This window comes from Puntigrus tetrazona, chromosome 3 (genome assembly GCF_018831695.1).
Source record: "Puntigrus tetrazona isolate hp1 chromosome 3, ASM1883169v1, whole genome shotgun sequence".
Lineage (NCBI taxonomy): Eukaryota > Metazoa > Chordata > Actinopteri > Cypriniformes > Cyprinidae > Puntigrus > Puntigrus tetrazona.
Genome location: NC_056701.1, coordinates 29,854,587 through 29,871,616, shown reverse-complemented (window position 1 = coordinate 29,871,616; position 17,030 = coordinate 29,854,587). Strand labels below are relative to the sequence as shown.

At 39.6% G+C, this 17,030-nt stretch overlaps 3 pseudogenes; 2 read left to right on the top strand and 1 right to left on the bottom strand.

The window, feature by feature from the left end:
• Nucleotides 1-768: 768 nt before the first annotated feature.
• LOC122341409 lies at nt 769-7,069 on the top strand (annotated as a pseudogene).
• Nucleotides 7,070-8,244: 1,175 nt separating this feature from the next.
• Nucleotides 8,245-15,883, bottom strand: LOC122341408 (annotated as a pseudogene).
• A 781-nt stretch (nt 15,884-16,664) lies between these two features.
• Nucleotides 16,665-17,030, top strand: part of LOC122341407 — a 7,193-nt pseudogene continuing 6,827 nt past the window's right edge.

Here is a 17,030-nt window from a genome sequence, read left to right as displayed (position 1 = left end):
TGAACAGATTTGCTAACATCCTTGTAGCTCTTGTAGTACCAGCTGCAAACAAGGAAACTATGTTTGACAGGTCCCAAAATATATGAAGTAATCTAAAATATACAGAATAAAAATATCTAAAGTAATCATTAATCAAAACCTACAATGATACTAGCTAAACAAATATAATTATACTACAATTATAATATATGTGTGTGTGTATATATATATATATATATATATAGTGGCGGGAGGAGCTAACGACAGACACAGTGGGTGTGGCGTCAGGCCTCAGAGAGGCTTTTTATTAACAAAAATATACCAAATAAAGTGTTCAGGGGAAAAAGTGTCCAAAATAAACAGGGGAACTGGTGTCCTCGTCGTGCTGCAGGGAAGTGCAGGTAGGGCAGTGTTCCAGGGGAAGGGTCCAGGTAAGTGGCGGAGTCTGGCGGCGCACGCTACACACTCTGGTCCGGGGCTCGAGGGGCGGCGGCTTCTTCCCGCGGCTTCTACGGAGTCCGACAGCTCGCTTCTCTGGCGGCTTGTCGAGTCCCTTTACGCACCCTTCCTGGGCGCGCAAGGATACCAGTGTGCTAGCACGGGGAAAAGACCGGTCTCTCGAGGAGAGGTGCGCATGGCATTCAACGGCGGTGGTGACGAGGTTCGATCCACTTCAGGTGTGTCTAGTCACATGCCGCCAGACCTGTCCAATACCACAGCCCTCCTCTCAGGCACACCCACTCCCATCAGGAGCCTGGTGAAGAGCAGCGAATAAAGGATGGGGTGATGATGACAATCAAGGGGAGGGCAGCCAACTCATCACATTCCCCCTGCCGCGTCAACCCCATCAAGCAGTGCCGCCACACAGGACTGCTACCTTCCTCAACCAGGCTCCAGTGGTCGGAATGTCAACTAGTCGACAAGCTCAACCAGCCACCGGGTAAATGATAACAAAAGCAAATGTCACTTACCCTTTCTGGTGGCTGGGAGCGACTCTGTCATTCCTCCGTCCTGCCGTGGGTTATCCCAGGCTTTGCGAGCGAGAGGATAACGTCATCAGATGTTGCCCAATTGTGCCATCTAAGCTGGAAATGACTCGCAGCTGTGTCACGTGGTGAATCTGGTACTCCGCAGTGCTCTCTTTTTTTCCCTCAATGGTGCAGTGCGTCCGTGGGGTACTCTGTGAGGCGGATCGGTCACACTCTGCTATCTGGGAAAAATACATGAGAGATAACATTAGTTCCTTCTCGCATGGAATCGATGCTCCACTTCTGGTATGCCATGTGTGACTTTATAGCCAGGCCGGGATGAGCTGCAGGTGTGACTGATCAGCCGCACACACGTCTCAGACGACCACTGGAGGGAACGCTCTCCGGAGCACTGACTTTCTGAACTGCATTTCCCATAATGCCTTTACCATAATCTGATTACCTGCCCAGGTGCACCTTGTTAGATCTGCCTGTGTACCCCAATTTTGATACTGTCTGCCTGCCTCGACCCTTTATTGATTATGATTCTGCCTTTGCCTGTGGCATCCCTGTTATTGTTACCGATTCCTGCCTGTTGCATCTGACTGATTCCTCATTACTGAAGACATTGTAATTGTTGTAAAACACCAGTACCCATGCCCCATACACAGGACCAAGAACCCACGCAACTCAATTTTTCAAGACTATCTGAGAGGGAAAGAGAGATGCCGACTGAACCATCTGTGCTTCTAGTGTGGTACTACAGCACATCAAAGCCTAGGATGCCAGAAGCCAGATTCAACATTACCACTCAACCCTGTAACCCTCCTATGAAAATCAAATCCATAAATGATACATTCATTGGCAAGGAATCACAAACCAGACCCATCACCCTCCAAGTAGGCATATTCTATCAAGAATCCATATCTCAGAGGCTCTCAAATCCGGTTTCATCCACCCTTCTATGAAGGATTATGACCCTGCATTGATTATCATGGTGTTTTGATGCAACCTGTGTGTGTTGTTAAAAGCTCTATATAAATAAAAATGATTGATTAATTGATTGATCATGGACTCAACAATGTCACTAAGAAATTCGGTATCCACTTCCTTTAGTCCCATCTGCCCTGGAACAGTTACGGAAGCCACCATTTCCACCAAGTTAGACTTGAGCAAGCGCGTACAACCTGATCAGGATCAAAGAGGGTGATGAGTGGAGAACAGCTTTTCACCACTAGAGGGCACTACGAGTATCAGGTAATGCTGTATGGGCTTGCTAACTCATCAGCTGTCTTCTAATCCTTCATTAATGAAATCTTCAAGGATATCCTCAATCAGTTTGTTATTGTCTACATCGACAATATCATTATCTATTCAAGTCTGAAGCCGAACACACCAATCATGTAAGGACAGTTTTGTCACGACTCCTAGAGAATCAACTGTACGTCAAGGCAGAGAAATGCGAGTTTCAAATTTGGAGAGCTTTCTGTAAACAGTTGGATATTAACGTCAGTCTCACCCCAGGATAACACCCCACAATCTAACGGTGAAATAGAATGTTTGAACCAAGAGATCAGCAGATACCTGAGAACGTACTGCAGCCTGGAGCAACACAGGTGGTTGGAATTTCTACCATGATCTGAGTATGCTCAAAACTCTCTCACACTCCTCCACAGGTCTCATCCCCTTTCAATGCATTCTGGGGTTCCAACCCCTATGTTCCCATGGTCTGGAGAACCTTCATCAGTCCCAGAAGTGGATGACTGGATGCAACGTAGTGAGAAGGTGTGGGACAGCACACCGCCATCAGGAACCAAAGATTCAGGCCAACCCTCCCTACCAACCAGGACAACGGGTCTGGCTCTCAACAAGGGACATCAAATTGCAGCTACCAAGCAGGAAGCTCAGCCCCAGGTATGTAGGTCCTTGAAGATTCTAGAAAGAATTAATGATGTAATCTATAGGCTTGAGCTTCCTGCTAAATATCGCATCTCTCTGTCCTTTCATGTATCCCTCCTTTTGAATGGTGCAAAATGGATGCTGACCATGGCCACATGCTTCAGAAGTATTGACATGTTATTTAACATTTGAATAACATGTACCAGCATGAATTTATAGGCAGCTGTCCCTTTAAGACTGAGTGCACAAATCCAATATCATACACTTGCTATTTCATTTTTAAATTTTCATTCACCAATAACTTACGTGACTACTTTTATGAGCTTGCTTGTTGAGACGTCTGTTTTCACATAATTCTGTGTGTGTCTATTCAAACACAAGGAAAAACAAAAGAGGAGTCAATACAATGTTAATGTGCTTTAAAAATTTTTCATTGCACTATGTCCAGCAGCTTTGGCCATAGAACTCAACGCATCAAAATAAGTTCTATTCGTCTGGTCTTGTGCTGGAATGGCTGAAAATCATTTGAATGTGTAAATTTGCAAGATAAAATGTTCACTCTATAATGGTTCGTTTTTGCAATTAGTCATTCTTGCAGTTAATCACATACTAACTGAACCTTGGGGTCTGGACTGCCTGCCTACTGACCCCTTGCCTGTATACCTCTACCCTCTCTTTGATATACCTGTCGCTGTTGTTGATCTCTTGCCTGTTTGACTATTGTCATTAAAGAGCTAGCAAATGGATCCAACCATCTCTGACTCGGTTACACTGTTTCACCCCTCAATGTACCACTACTATGACTACACTTAAGTTTACTCTATATTATACTCACTTTTTAATAATTACTAGTGTGTGAGTCACGTCTCACTATAAATTACCAGACTGTAAATTAATTTTCATACTTTATTAAGGATCAGCTAATCATTTACAATCACGAAAGTGTTAGTAAATTATTAATAAACTATTTGAATGCATATTTATTTATCTTATTATTCATAAATATACTAACAGTTACTTAGTGTGCTAAAATGAACAAATTTCTACTGTAACTAATGATTAATTGTAATGTAGATGAGGAGGCTGCGTTTTAATCCATACGCAGTAGTTTACTGGGCACAAGATAAAGACAGAATTCTGACCGCAGGCAGAGAGTCAATAACAATAAGGCAGTCTGATCCGTGAATAAAGTACGTGGGAGAGTCCAAAGGCAGGGAGGCAGGCAATGGGTCAATAAACAGTACAATAGTCTCATCAGGCAACCAAAGCAAAAGGGCAAATCCAGGAATCGAGAAACAGGTAAACAGAATCAATGACGGGAACACTCGGTAAGGCAGGTAAACTGGCAATATTTCGCATTAAGCAAATGGAGGCACTGCTAGTACTCCCTCTGCTGGCTAGGCGTTACATTAATTCAGATAGTTCTAAAACATTTACTAGCTGTCAGTTAGCTGTTTTTGAAGTTGGCCAAGACATAGGAACCTCAAGGAGTTGTAGAAGATCTTTCCTGGGGTTTTCTGGATACTACCAGAGGTTCATTCAGGATTAAAAGGGGTCTGAGACAAGGGAAAAAAGTAAAAATATCTCAACCCAAGAAAAGAATTTGGGTTCAGATGGTATCAGGGCTGTCAACACGCTTTCGATATGATCATTGAAAACTCACCTCTGCACCTGTCTTGGGATTTCCTTACTTCCTTACATTCTGCATAAGGATGGACACATTGGACACAGGGCAGCTTTGTATCAGAAACAAGAAGAACAGATGCGGGTGATCACATTTGATAGCAGAGGGTTGACTAGGAGTGAAACCAGGTATCCAGCAGATGTCCTATCTGATGAATTCGAACAGTAGAATGAGCATGGTCTTCAAGTTATTCCTTACTTGTCCAATGAGGAGTTGAGGAAGCAGCAGAGAGTGGATCCCGATCTTAGAGTTATCGTTGATTGTTTAGAGAAGAATGAGAAGCCTTCCAAGATTCCTATGGACCTTGTGGACAAGGGAATGGAACCGCTTAGAATTAAGAGATGGACTGCTTAACAGGAAGAGGCAAGATCAAGGCAGCACACTCTATCAATTAGCCCTACCTGTGGCTTTGCAAGGAACTGTGCTGAAGAGTCTCCATGATGATATGGGACACATGGGCATTTAAGGAGTCTTGACCAGATTCTTTTGGCCAAAGATGTCTTTATCTGTGGAAGAGAAGATTAAAACGTGTGAGAGATGCATATGTAGGAAAGCGTTTCCAGAAAAGCAGCTGAAATGGAGTCACTAGCAATCTTCAAAAACAAACTCAAAACTAATTTTTTGTCTACACTTGACCCAACATCGATAGCACTTTCTTCTTCTCTCCTGTTCTTTCCTATCCTTTTCTTGTTATATTAAAAAAAAAAAAAAAAAAAAAAGCCTTGTGTCTCGTTAGGTAAGACAAGACCCACTCAGAGCACTTATGCACTACTGCCCTTTTGTTGACATTAATTGCTTCTATTGCCTACCTCATTTGTACGTTGCTTTGGATAAAAGTGTCTGCTAAATGACTAAATGTAAATGTAAATGTCCTCTCTGTTGATTGTTTAGCTGACCACCCTTTGATCTCTCTGCCTGGATATTTTGACCATTCCTGGTAATGTTCATGATCCCATTCCCCTGTAATTACCTTGACACCACTGTTGATACTGCAAAGGATCTGAATGTCTCTGACTCTGTATGAGAAAAATATGATATCATTTTGTGATAAATTTAAAAATGAACCTTTAATGAAAAAATTCACTAAACAAGTAACAAAAGCATAATAATATAATTAAAATTTTAATAAAATAAAACATTAATAATAATAATAATAATAATAATAATAATAATAATAAAAAGTTTGGTGTGGTAAAAATATTTTATTGGTTTCAGTTTTATGACTGGGTGAAAATTATGTAAACAGTGAGTCAAAAAGATAAAATAAAAATAATTGACGTGGGAAATTCAAACTAATTCCTACTAAAACAAATTAAAGTTGTACAGCGAACCAAAACTTTTCCACAATCTGCACTGCTGTTCTCTAATGTTTACTTTAGTAAAGTAAAGTTATTACTGAGGTAGTTTTGACCAAAAAAATGGTCTTGGTGTTGGTGTTGGTCTTGTAAATTTTTATTCAGCAATGTTTGCACGTTTTAGAATGCATTCTTATATCAGACCTAGTTTCATTTTACTGCAGTTATGTTTTCTGGAGGTGTGCAAGAATTAGAAATTTGGTAATACTTAATTTTGATTTTCTTATTGAAAATTCTGTTGACTCTTTTTGTTGTGATGGACACACTACTAACTCTAAGAAACTTTGTGAGTACACATTAAATGAATAGAACCCTAACCCTACCAGTCTACTAATACACTACTAACACTCCTAATGAGAGTAGGTGCAATATTACTTATAATCAACAGAATGCGTTAAAGGGGTCATCAAAATGTGAAACCATAATGGGTGTATAACATTGCAGATGTTTTATTTACATTTGATTTCATTTTATATATGTCTGTAAACGACGCTGTAAATGGTTAATTAACTACTTACTAATGCTTAATGTTATGTGTAGTTATTAAGAAGCATTACCCAATTAGCGATGACTTAGAATAAAGAAAAAACATTACAATAACAGTGTCTTCTCGTTGTAACAGATATACAGGATTGTGCTGTTGGGCAACACTGGATCAGGAAAAAGTGCATCAGGAAACACCATCCTGAATGAAGACCTTTTGATGCGAAAAACTCTACAGGATCAGTTACAGAAAACTGTATCAAACAACAAGCAATTGTGGATGGACGCAGCATATCAGTTATTGACTGTCCAGGTCTGTTTGACACTAGAGATCAGAGTAAAGAAATGCTGCGACATGTAACAGGGCAGTGCATGGCCTGTCTTATCCTGGGCCTCATGCATTTCTGCTGGTCATGAAACTGGGTGTGAAATTTACAGAGCAGGAGAAGAATGTTATAAAATGGATTCAGGAGAACTTTGGAGAAGATGCCATCAACTACACCATCATTCTGTTCACTCATGCTGACAAGCTGAACAGCAAGCCTATAGAGACATATATTGGTAAAAGCAATGAGCTAATGCAATTGATCAAGGCCTGTTGGGGAAGATATCACTCATTCAATAATGAGAACAGAAATAATCGAGATCAGGTCACAGAACTTCTGCAAATGATACGTAAAATGGTTCTTTTTTAATGGAGGAAAGGAGTATGCTTTTCAGATATATAAATAAAAGCTAAGCTAAAAAGCTCAGCTTTAAAAGACGCTTGGGGAAAAATTGTACTGAGTAGCATTTTGTGACAGTAAAAATATGTTCCTATAAATTAGATCAGATTAACAAGCAGAATTACATTTTTGAGATTTGCTGCCTTTTTTTACTATCACATGGCACACGATATACAATAACATTCACTGTAATGTTAATAAAAATTTTATTACATAATACAGATTTTTAGTATATTTCAGCCTTTCGTTTTTCTTCTTTCATTTATTTTAAAACAGCTGATATTTTCCACTTAAAGCAGTCCATTAAAGCACTGGCACTAGAACATGATTGTATTTTGTCCTTATATACCTGTGAAATGTATTAAAATGATGTACATTATTCTGCAGTGACCCATGCTTTGTGCCAAATATGAAGTATGATATATCAGATTAAACACAAAATAAATGCATAACTGAATTCTTGGAGTAAAATAAATGTGTAGGTGTATATTTTAAGTGGTGCTAGTGCTGAGATGTATAGTTTGTGATGTGATGTTAATTTATATAACTTTAATTAAAACAACAGAATGTAATATTTTATGTCTTATGTCTGACACTTATATATTTGTTAAAGTTTCATGAAAAGTACCAGATATGGTTGTTGTGTCACAAAATATTTTATTATTACTGAATTTGTATGTAATAGAGTACACTTTAATAATAAAGAACATGATTATTATCTTATTTTATTTCCAGTTTTAGAATCAATCAGAGCAAACAATACATTATCAAAGATGATTATGAAATAATAGACTTTTTATTCAAGTACACTAAGAAAGGCAAATAAATGACTGTTACTCAAAAAAACAATATACAATCAAGCTTTTAAAATGTTAATTCGTTCAGACCTAATAAAGAAGTTCTTTGTGCAGTACTAGAAAATTTTCTTTTCATTCAAAGCCTCTGGTAGGAACATTTTTGAACATTTCTCCTAAATGAACAAAAGTGACACGCTTCTAATCATTCATAACATCAACCTTCATTTCAAACTCATTTCCAAGCAGTAGGAACTAATAGCCTACAGATGCCCATAGCTACTATTACAACTATTGTTGCGACTATGAATGTTAATATTTTCTTGAAAAACTGTACAAGCCATTGGTTACTTTTTTTCAAAGATTAATTTTCTCTGGACATGTGTATACACAGAACGAGTGTAGTACTTTCCATGCGTTCCTCTCCACCATTTTATCCATCTTTTCCAGTAGTTCTGTGACCTGAGACCGATTTGCTCTGTGGTCATTTTCTAATGAATGATATTTGCCACGCAGCTAATAACAAAAGTTTCGCAGATCTTCATTCTCTTCTACATGATCCTTCAGTGTTTTATTCTTCAGATATTTGGCATGAGTGAAGAGAGTGAAGACGTGGCGTGATGCTTCTTCTCCAAAGTTCTTCTGAACCCATTTTACTGCGTTCTTCTCTTCATCTGTGTACCTCTGATCCAGTCTGATGACCAGCAGGAACACGTGAGGACCAGGATCAGACAACGCCATGCACTCCGCTATTTTAGCCTTCAGTTTGTCTTCAGTCATCATTTCAGATTTCACATCCTTCTTTTCACCCATCCATGTGTCAAACAGTCCCGGAGTGTCAATTACGGCGACAGTCCTTGAACCTATTATTGAGGTTCTCATCTCACATTCTTTGAGTAACTGATTCTAGATTAAAGTCTTCAAGAAATGCATTTCTACCCAGAATTGTGTTTCCTGTAGCACTCTTTCCTGATCCAGTTTTGCCCAGCAGCACAACCTCAGATTTCCTAAAGAGAGAGACTTGTTTTATTAAATAGTATATTTAAAATGTTTCTGTCAGGGATGCTCACACAAAAGAACCGCTTTGCCGCTTTATTTAAAAAAACATAACCAAAAACAGATAACGACAGAAAAAGAGTGCCCTCTTTTTTAACTCTTTTCACAACAAATATGTGAAAAAAAAAACTTTCTGGAGTTTCTGTGTTCTCACTATTATACAAAATATATGAATTTGAATGTATGTATATTATTCACAATGAAAAGTAATGCAAGTTACGCAATCATATAGAGACTAGAGACATAGTTACCCCAAGATACTTAAACTCCTCCATCTGGAAGCAAGAACTCTCCACCAATATGAAGTGGACAAACCACCAAAGAACCATGGTCTATGACTTGGAGGAGCTGATTCTCATCCCAGCCACTTCACACTCGGCTGCAAACACTCCACTGCCTGCTGCAAGAGTCCTTTTTCGATTGAGCCAATAGAACAACATCATCCACAAAAAGCAGAGATGAGATCAGCTGCACCTAGAAATCCTGTCAGACTTATAGACTTACTTCCAGCAATGCGAACCAAGCTCCTGCTCTGGTCATGACAGGGATGTGACAGCTGTTAGCAAAGGCCCAGACACCATACTCCCAGAGCATCCCCAGGACACTGTGAGGGACACAGTCGAATGCTTTCTCCAAATCCTGGTCAAGTGTTCCACAACCAGGCCAAAAGCCACATTTTTACCTGGATCCGAGGTTTGACTATCAGACAAATTCTCTTCTCTCCAGTACCCTGTGTGAGGAGCGTCCCAATTGATCATCATCGTCACCCTGGAAACAAACCAGGAGCACCTGGCCGCACCCCTCACCGGCTGATCGGCCACAGCTGCAAATCATCAAGGATTAGCTTTATAAGCAGCACGAGAACGCTAGTGTCTGAGAAAGAAATGTCCCCACTTCGACTGAGAAATACGCTTGTCTCTTGGTTTCCTTCTCAGACAGCAGTGTGTGACCGATCAGCCTGGCTCCCCTTGGCACGGACCCACTGCAGAACCCAGGGAAACACCCGGGACTTTATTTTTTGACACTTATTCACATGTTTTCACTTGATTGTTAATCAATCCACACTCCGGGGTCATTTTCTTGAGCTCTCCTTGTCGTGTGATTCTTACAGGGCAACATCACTGTTCTCTGCCTTTTTGTTTCAATAAAGGGTCTTTGGACCACTCTTTGTCTGGCTTGTCATCTAGGACCTGTTTGCTTTGGGAGACCCTACGAGGGGCACTGTAGCAGGTTTCCTGTCCCCATGTTAAAAAAAAACCAGAGGGACAGAGGCATTGCATGTCAGTACAGTTTAGTTCTAGACTAAATGTGAATGTGAATTAATTAATCTTACCTGCAAAAAAAAAGATTAGCATTCATCAAAATTAAATTAAATTAAAACAATTATGCAAAAACAGGTGGCAGGGGCGCAAGAGGACCGATTCAGTTTTACTCATTTTTAAGAGTTTTTCTGCATTAACTTAATTAAATTAAATTTCTGCATTAGCTTGCTTAGCACAAGCTCTCTTCTGTATTATGCTTGCGATAGTACCATTTCTTCCAACTCAATTCCTGAATGGCACTACACCTCAGACTCTTTCCCATAACACCCTGTATCTGAGACAACTCACCTGCACAGGTGTTCCCCCTCAGCTCCCTATTTAAGCAGTTTTACAGACTCACTCATGGGGAAGTCTTGTTTTCCCAAACTACATTTTTGACCATTTATCATCTCCTGTTGTTTTCTTGTGTACTGATCTTGGACTGTTCCTCCTATTCTGATTGTCTGCCTGCTCCGACATCTGCTTGTTAACTGTTTATGATTCTGGATTCTCTGTGTTTACCCCTGATCCCTGTATAATCCTGCCTGGCTGACCATCATTACAAAAAGACTTTGCTGCCAACAAGGATCCAGCAGCTAGTCAGGTATACACACTACTGGAATCCTATTCCCCCTCAAGCAGGGTACATGATCATTAAAAGACCATGTCTGTTTGTAGCCATAGCCTCACGATCTTCTGGATTTGATTCTAAAATATTTTTTTGTGATGGCATAAACCAGCCTCTACAATCTCAGCTGAGATGCAAGGGTCCACGGTCATCACTTGCTCATTTTGTGGACTGTGCCTTATTGACTGTTGGCTCCTTATTTACTGTGGTTTTCAGGGGGAGGACGGTGACGCTGCTTTCATCACTGAAACAGCAGCCACAATAACACCCCCATCACATCACTGCTGATCTTCCTGAGTCACACCATGAATGATCATCCAGAGCCATATCATGTCTCAGCTGTTCATCAGGAGAAGATTCACTGATGAGCTAATTATTCAGAGCCAAGTCACATCTCTGCTGATTGTAATATGTTTGGTCATTTCCTGTCTGTTACACTCCAGCTTCTCAAGTTCAAGCTTTCAGTATCATTATTTAATATCTAGTGTGAGAGACATTCGGCTGATGTCTGCACTTAAAGCCACATTTTTAAACCTAATCAATCTAACACTTCTGCTCTTGAACTTATTTCCCTACCTAAGACGCCTCGCATGATGGGGATCGAAAGGTTATGTTGCAGTTTGCCTACACCAATACTGTTTGGGATGGCGGCATCCACTGTGGCAATCGAGGCTGCAAAACCTCTAGAGGTATTGACACACGCTGCTGTGCTCCTTGAGGTGGTGGCAGGTAAAGAGGCTCCCCTCTGAACTCAAGTCTTGTTCATGTCCAGTCCCTGGGGCCGTGAATGCTCTGTCTGTGTTGTCTGTCTCTACCTCTCTTATGTCCCCATCCCTATTATGATGTCCTGTTCATTCTGTTTCGCCCTGGTGGCTTCTTGTTCCCATCTGCTCTGCCTTTTGAGGTTCTTCTTCCTACTCCATTCTGGTGGGCTAATGGTCCATCTGCTCCTGTTCCACCATGAATATGCTTTGGTTCCGGGATCTTCAGCATGGACCTGGCCCTCCATCCTTCCCCTGGTTTCGCCTCTATACCACAACTCACCTGGATTGTGATTAAAGCACCTGGAACCCACTCCTTGGGGTGCTATGACATGATCTGGTCCCTGAGCTTCCGCCTGTAACCATTAAAGGTCACCTCATCTTCTCAATCGCACTACACCTTGGACTGCATTTCCCATAACACCCCATACCTGAGACTTCTCACCTGCACAGGTGTTCCTCATCAGCTCCTATTTAATCAGTGTTCACAGACTCATTTATTAGGGATGTCTTGTTTTGCAACAGCTCCAATTCACTGAGGCTTATCAGCCCTTGTTGTTTTCTTGTGTATTGGTCTTTTACTGTTTCTTGTATTTTGATTGTTTGCTGCCTACCTAGTAGCTGTTTATGATTGTGATTCTCTGTATCTACCACTGATGCCATTGTGTAACTATGCCTGTCCGACCTCAAATAAAGCTCATCGGCTTGCCTTGACTCCATTATTAAAGTGTCAATGAAGTTAAAAATGAATAACTTACTGGAATCTAGTGCTTACTTGAGAAGTGAACCAATTCATTCTAACTTGGTGAACTGGTTTGACCAGTTCACTAAGAAAAAAGCAATCTATTTATGTACTATTGTTTAGTGGAACAAAGTGTCTCAGTGAATTCATCACACCCATCCCAACACTCTCAGTTACAGTTAAAACTTTGTGGCTACAGAGAATGGATTAATTCTGAGAACTGATTATTGTTCTCTAAACTGAAAGTACTTTCAAAGGCAAGTTGTCAATTAATCTGTCAAGTTTGAAAGGAAAATATTTAACCAAGTTTTACAATTCTATGTTGTTGCAAAGGGAGATATTAGTTTTGATGAACGTATTTACATGAAATGTCTTTCCAATTGTTAATATTGACTCACTGCAGAGCATGTATGGATACAGAATTTTTCTACCATGGAATTTGGTGACTTGGAATTTGTGTTTTCGTGTTATCAATATTAAACAATATATTTGAATGTATATTTTTCATATTTAATATTGTATGTTATTACATGAATGTATATTATTCACAATGACAAATATGCATTCACATGGTCAGTTTTGGGGGTGATGCATTACAAAAAACGCAAGTTATGTAATAAGAACAGTTTTTTCAAGTAACTACTAAAATTATAATTTTTTTAATTTGCAAGAAAACATCTGAGTTACTTTTTCAAAAAAACGACTGTGCTGTTTTTTATTTGCTGAAGACTATTGAACCTTCTTTTTTTGTATTCCACTGTACTGACATGAATTTACTTTTCCTTCAGCCTAAGGTTTATTCATTGCACTTTTTGGTGTGAAAAGTTGCATTTGCTATAAGCAGAACTTTTTATGTTATAAACAAACAATCACACCCTGCTCATATTTAAAGTAATGTCTGAAAGTAACTCAAAATTAATGTAAATGTAAGTTACTTTTAGAGTATAACAATATTGTAATGCATTACTTTTAAAAGTAAGTTTCTAATACTGCACATGGTTGAGAAGTTTTACTTAACTTTATAATTATATAAATAATTATAATGATATTTGTTTATCCATTAATATGTCAATATACCGTATGTAAGCACTTTATAATAATATCCAGCTGTAAGGCATTTTATAAGTGATTAGTGAATTTTTTTATTTTATTTTATTTATATAGTGCTTTTAACAACACAGGTTGCATCAAAGCACTGTATGGTATAAGATTGAAGAATATAATGACAGGGATGTATAATGGCGAGAGTGACCAATTTCTTATTAAATGCAGAGACGGTCTCTGTAATCAATTCAACGTGATAGTCACTAGAAGTTAAGTGTCCCCAACCAAGCAAGCCAGAGGTGACAGCGGCAGGAAAACAAAACCCCATCCATACAGAATGGAGAAAAAAAAACCTTGGGAGAAACCAGACTCAGTTGGTCAGTTCTCCTCTGACCGGGCGCCCAGCACTTAACTTCCAGTTCAATTTTAAACGCGAGTGTGTCAGATAGTGTAAATGACTTAATAATAAAAAGTGTGTTGGTGTGTTGTGTGTAGGCCAAGTTAAAAGATGTGTCTTTAATCTAGATTTATGAAGCAGTCATGTTTTATAGATCAAGTAATCATAAATCTAATCACTTTATCAAAATTAGCATTGTTTATTAATCATTTGAAAGAATAATCATGTCTTGTAAATGATTAGGTCATCATTAACTAATCACTTGTAAAGACTTGTACATAAATAGAACAAAACATACATAAATTGTTAGCATATCAGTAATTGCTGATGAATGTTTTGTAAATTATTATAAAGTGTTACTGTTATATTGATTGAGTAAACTCCACAACAGACCTGCTGAGCATTTGGCATTACATCAGAACTGAAATGACAGGACAGCTTTCAGGAACTATTCTTCTCATTTCATTCAGGAATCTCACAGGTGGAGACTGAAAATAAAGACAAACTGAAAATGGCAGAAAGACTTTTCTGGTAATCTCAGTTCTGTGTATCAAATATATTAAATAAACTTATAATATGTATACTGCTTATAAATATCAGATTAACTTTATGATTAATCTGAAGATGAAAACTTAAAAATGTACATTACTGAAAAATGGAAAGAAATGTACAAACAGCCTACTGCTTGCATGGCAGTGACTATATTTATTACTATGTGACTATGTTGGCAGTGACTGTTGGTACACCTAATTGCGGTAAACGGGTCCTAATAAGTATAACAAAGAGTAACATGACTCAGATTTGCTAACATCCTTGTAGCTCTTGTGGTAATTAGCTGCAAACAAGAAAAACTATGTTTGACAGGTCCCAAAATATATGAAGTAATCCCTAAATTATATAAAGTGACAAAACCTACAAGACTAGCTAATATGATTATATTATAATATATATATATATATATATATATATATATATATATATATATATATATATATATATATATATATATGGTAATTAGAGGAGGAGTGACAGACACAGTTTTTATTTTTATTAATTCAAATTCTAATTTTTTTATGTCACATACACATACATACATGGTACGACATTCAGTGGGAAATGTTTATTTACAATCGCCAAGCGTCTAGTCCAGTAGCTAGTGCAATGACCATCCAGTGTAATTGTCCAACTTTAAGTGGCTATTATCTGAGGAAAGAAAGGGTGAACATGGGATTCCTAGGTGATTGGGTGTACACCTGGGTGTTTTTCTGGTTCAGACTCCGAATGGCCTGCGTGGAAGAAGTTCCCTCCTCATTCTCTCGGTATTTGCCTTCAGGAACGAAAGCGCTTTCCTTGAACTAGAACAGAAAAAGAGTCCATTATTACGGGGATAGCTGAGGTCTTCCACCAATCTTCCTGGCTCTGGTACAGCACCGCTTTTTGTTGTAGATGTCGCTGCAGCACCAGGAGCTCGAATCACGTGATGAGTGCGCTCAGCTGACCACAAGAAACAAAATATTAAAACATAATTTTTTTTAACAGAATAATATTAACAAAAATATAAAAATAAAAGTGTCCAGGGGAACGTGGTTTTGGGCACGAGGGGCGGCGTAAGCTGTCTCCGCAGCTCTCCTTCACATATACATATAACATTGTTACGGGGTGAATAATCACACGACAAAGAGAGTCAAAATAAAATCCACGGAGGGTCGTTTTATTTACAAAAATGAAGCAGTGAGATCGCGTGAGTGAGATCCTGGTGCTCAGCAGTGCTCTCTTTTTTTTTTCTCAATGATGCGAGTAGGTCCGTGTGGTGCTCCGTGGAGGCTGGGATCAGTCACACGCTGCTATCAGGGAAGAGATACAGGAGAGATAGCATTAGTTTTTCTTCTTGCATGGGAGTCGATGTCCGCTCCACTGGTATGCGTGTAACGGCTTTATAAGCCAGACCCAGGATGAGCTACCAGGTGTGACCGAAAGCGGCGGCGGTGATGGAAGTGCAGCCAGTCTGTTTATGGGGTGACGTGATGGATCGCCTCGGCACACACGCTAGGAACCACCAGTACCCATGCCCTATACACGCGGGACCAAGAACCACCATGCAACTTTGTTTTTCAAGACTATCTGCTCTAAGTGAAAGAGAGGGTACCAACTAAGACCATCCTGTAGCTTCTAATTGTAGTACTACAGCACATGAAGCCTAGGATACTACACAAACACCAAGCATCCAGGAAGAATATTGCAAGATTTTTCATTACTCACTGATAGGGCCTCACTCCTTAAGACAGCTCACTGTTCCACCGCCTAACAGTCATGACAGACTCTGGAGTTTTAGATCCGATGACAGCCTTGGCATGGCCAGGTTCAACATTTCCACTCAGCCTGTAACCCTCCTGTAATCAAGCCCATAAATGTACATTCATTGGCAGGGAATCTAAACGGACCATCACCTCAAGCCAGGCCATATTCCATCAGGAATCCGCCTCCCTGTATGTAGTCAACTCCTGAAACATGAGAGTGCTCAGAACCATGTCTGACTATTAATAAGCCAGAAGTACAGAGACCTATCAGTCTGTCAACACCTATCCTGTTATCAAGATCTCCTTGAAGTCCTTAGTAAATCAAAGCCACAAAACTTCCCCTCATCGATCTAAATGATTTACTATTGAGTTACTCATATCCAAAACACCACCCCAAAAGTAAAGTTACATTGCTCACAGAGCTTAGAGTCTGGCTATGGAAGATACATATCAGAGGCTCTCAAATCAGTTTCATGCCTTCCTAGCTTCCCCCAGCCATGGCAGTTTCTTCTTCGTGGAAAGGATGGAGTTATGACCCTGCATTGATTATCATGGACTCCAACAATCTCACTAAGAAATTCAGTATCCACTTCCTTTGGTCCATCTGCCTGGAACCAGTTGCAGGAGGCCACACCATTTACACCAGGTTGATCCTGAGTTGATTTGTACGCGCTCCTCCGTTTAAAGGAGGTGATGGTGGAAGCTTTTCTCACCACTAGAGGGCACTATGGGCCTCCAGGTAATGCTGTATGGGCTTGCTAACTCACCAGCTGTCTTCAATCCAGCCATTATTAAATCTTCGAGATATCCATAAATCAGTTTGTTATTGTCTACATCTGACAATATCATTATCTATTCAAGTCTGAATAAACCCATCAATCGTGTAAGACGGTTTTGTCACGACTCCTAGAGAATCA